Here is a 4709-nt window from a genome sequence, read left to right on the forward strand (position 1 = left end):
CCTCCATCATAACAACTTATGAGGAACCCTGAATACGATTTTCAATAGCTGTTTGACACTGTCATGAATATTCTCACAGTATACGTAGATGAAGCATATTATATGGTGTACGTATACAAACATGTGCATTATACTATTTTTTGGGTCGCAAACCATGCCACACCGCTGTAGGTCGCTGGAACCTCATGGAGGGTCGGTCGGTCGCACGGCAACAAAACTAGCTGTTGCGGGAAACGTCTTTTAAATTATCATTTTATAATAGTGCGCTCTCGTATTTATAATAATATAATATACAAAACGACACAGTCGAATGTAATATTAATTAATTATTACCATTGAGCTATCAGAGTGCGTCCGGAGAATTTCCAACACGGCCGTTTTTTATCCCACAAAGTCTAATTGGTCGACTGCAGCAGCAGTGTTTATTTATTATGCAAGCCCGATAAAATATTTCCGACAAAATTCTCAATTTAATCAAACCACGGACTATAGGTATACGACATTATAATATAATGCGCATACGCAACAAATTATGTAAATTAAACGAAACATGCATTATACACAATAATATAACATATATTATCGAGAAAAACAGTTTTAGTTTTTAACATACAAATGTATCGAGATACAATATATATGTATATAAATGATATGTTCTATAGGCACTGTATATAATGCTATTATTATTATTATATATATATATATATATATATATATATATACATAGCGTATAATTTTCTGTGGAAAAAAACCAACGCCACAACAACTACGAGTATAATATATAATAACATACAGTTTATACGCGCCTATGCATATTTTAATAGATAATTGAACACGGCATCGTTTTATTGTAGATAATTTACTATATATTAAATTGTGTCCAGTGTGCAGAATACATTAATACGTTTGTGTAAAGATTATAACAAATATTGTATAAAATCGAAAGTTTTTACGTTTACTTGTTTTTGGGTTTGGACGTATAGGTATTATAATATAATAATAATATAATATATGTATATTATATTATAACGTACGTACCTATTATAATATCACCGGATTAATATAGCATAGGCTTTTTGTAGATGACAATAAATAAAGTGGCCAATTAAATTATTTTTAAACCAAATCATATTATGCTGAATATCGTATTAAAACTTTAATAAATACCATAATACATAATATTTAGGTACTTTTTGACTGTAATTAGGTACTGATATAAATATTATTGTAGTCTACAGTCGTGGTAGGTATATACACAATAACATTCAGAAACGTTTTATATAATATTAGATTTTTTACTTTTTGTGATATTTATTTTGGTTCACTTTTAATTATTGAAGTAATAAGTTCTTTATTTTGGGATCTTTTGACACATTTTATTTTAAATAACGTTTATCAAAACTACAACCAGTTTTTGTACCATTTGATTATTTTAAATTTTGAAACCACCCACGCACTACCTCAGTCGTGGCTGCGGGATGATTAAGTATTTGAGTGTAATACACTGGTACTGACTAAGGTATTGTCCGTGTCTTATTCGATATCCTTCTTATTTTAAATGCTATTATTTTATTTATTTTTAATATTAATCAATTAAGTCGAAAAAAAAATGTTTAGTGCATATTTTTACAGCATATATCATATGGTTTTAAGTGCTTACTGCTTGCATATTTTATGCTGTTGTATGGCTATACTATATCCTCTGTCCTAATTATTATAGTATTAGTTCATAGGTAGTTATTACCATTATTATTGGTCTCGTTATTCTCGCCAAGCATATAGAGTTCAAAAAATGACTAACTTTGAGAGCAAATAATAAAAACGACTTATTTATATTTATTACTTCCATACAACAATATAACGATGACATTTGGAAAGTTGGAAAGTCAAACTAAGAATTTATATATCGTATAATTGTATGTATAATAATCCTATAGGTACACATATTGCAGTAGGCATACAGAAGAAGTGTGCCGCGGTCATATTAAAATTATTATAGATAATATTAAACTGAAATGGCGTAGGTATGTACATTTCAAGTTCACGAAAAAGCAATAAAAACAAGGTAGTAAGGCATATTTATATTGTAAGAAATAAACTTTTGTGTGGTGTATTGGTATGTAGACGATTATTAAAATTGGCACATGCGCAGTGAAATTGTTGCAATTGAATATTATTTTTTATTTTTCATACACATTTATTACGAAATTAGCTATAAATATTTTTCATTAAACCAGTATGGTAATAAAAATATGCTTATAATTTTTTTATAACTATGAAATTGATTTTATTATTGAAATTTGTATAAAAAAAGTTTTGTTTTATTAAATTATTTAAAAAATATAAGTATCTACCAATACCATAATAATATTTGTGTCAAATACTCTGTTTAATACTCTGATTGTTTTACAATGATTAAAATATTATTACTTAATATTTTTTCTCGTTTTTGTATTTTTTTTATTAGACATTAGTTATATTACAATTTTTGAAAATATTTAATTACTAATTTTACTTAAACGTATATTGTTATAGATGCAATATTTAGACAATTTAAGAAAATAATGTAGTCACGCTCCAATCGATCTAATAGTGTTTTTTAGTTTATAACTTCTCCGCCCTAATAATAATATTTGTACACATGTGCTTACAAATAATATTCAATATAATATAGCATTATATAGCGTACAGTTTATTATTTTTATCAAACAATCTAATGTCATGTCGTTGATTTTTAATGAATACAGCAATATTATAATATACGTTTATTAGTGTTAACCCGTTTACAAATTAGATATTAGTATGCCAATCCCTTCTTAGTTTTCCGAACTGCCGACGAATTTCTGTGTGCTAACATTTATTTATGAATAACATCGTTATAATAATAATAATAATAATAATAATAATAGTAAGCAACTCGATTTTCGCGTGAGAAACCAGATTAATAGCCATATATATATAAATATTATAGTGAACCAAATAACCGATATTGTATAAACAATATACACCTACACAGAGAGTTAATAAATAACCATAATACTTAATGACTAATAATAATAATTATTATTATTGTAAAATATAGAATTAAGATTTCACGAAACTTTATATTATAATTGAACGACTTGCGATATTAGATAAGTTCGTTTACACGATAATTACATGTATAGGGTAGAATAGGGCGTGAATAAAATAATTCAGTATAGTGTGTCACTATATTATAATATATAATAGAATATATTAGTATTATAAACCTCGTGTCCCTAAAGTCTCGTATAACCCTAATTATTATCTCCGTTGCTAATCCATATATTTAAAAATGGTTTTTTAACCAAAAATCTATCGACTGATTCACCGACCATTCTAACACTATATTCCCCCATTTTTTTAGTGATTTAGTCAACTTAGAGCCAAATTCTCAAATACTAAGATTTTATATAGATACCACTTAAAGAGTGTTATTTGCTTGGTGGATATCAATTTCTATATTTCAAATGAGAACTAATTTTTTGAAAATTTTGATAAATATACTAATGTATACTAATATATAATATGCATTAATTGAGAATCCAAGTAGTAAAGTTTTTAGAATATATTATGTATAATGGTCATACTAATTAATTTTAAGGTTTATCAAATTTTGCTATGCTCTGTTTTATTACCAATCTAAGATGGGTTAAACACCAATAAAATAAAGGGATGGATAGTGAGGCACAACAGCGTAACAACAAACCAATCACAACTGCAACATCATGGGGCGTGACCATGCGTCTAATACCTTTCCCTTACAGAGGAGAACACCGAACTTAAGAACCAATTATAGACAGCGCTGGGCGTGGTTTCACTTAAAGTAACCAATCACAATGACCTCGGGCGGTGCCTTTGCCGAGTTGTATTTGCAATAGACGAAACCTTGCATTTAAGTTTTAGTGTGCGGGTCACCCTTGTGGCTCTACATTTACAAGGACCTACGCCTTACAAGGATGACGGGAACGGAGGAAAAGCATTAACAATAAATTTACAGCCCATTCGGAACTCTTGAGCTCACCGAAACCGTGAGTATATTTGATATTTTTACAATCATTTGAAAAACAGAAGTTGATATCGCCATAGTTCACTTTATTTAGAAAATTATTTGTCCTTAGATAATATCCATTTCACCGATAAAATATAAATAATAAATAAATATATATATGATTTCTGACTGGGTTTTTTCTAATAAATTGGTCTATTGTTATCATTTTAATTAGTTAATAACACTAATACGCATGTACTGAATTGTTCGACCCGTCAGCCATGCATAATGCATGTTATACTGCAGTATGGAAATTCCTATGTGCTATAATAATGATGTACCCATAAGCCTAATCCAAAATTCATACTAGCCAAACGGTATTAAAAGATCATAAAACGCATTCCAAGGAAATATAATAGGTAGGTACATCATCCGTGGATGATTATAATGAACATAAATCTGCACATAACTTCAGCACTTGAATGGCTATATATAGGTATTGTACCATTTGCACAATAGCATGCATTTGTTATAAATTGTCTAAAAAATATCTAAATAATATTTTATTTTCAAGTCTCTCGAGATTGTGGAAAACATATTTAATAGCTACCATGGTGTAATAAATTAAGCGACTGTGTGTTTAGTGTTAGGACAACATTCCCAAGCAAAAAATTTGGAAATATATTTATAAGTGATT

Source organism: Myzus persicae, unplaced genomic scaffold (assembly GCF_001856785.1).
Source record: "Myzus persicae strain clone G006 unplaced genomic scaffold, MPER_G0061.0, whole genome shotgun sequence".
Lineage (NCBI taxonomy): Eukaryota > Metazoa > Arthropoda > Insecta > Hemiptera > Aphididae > Myzus > Myzus persicae.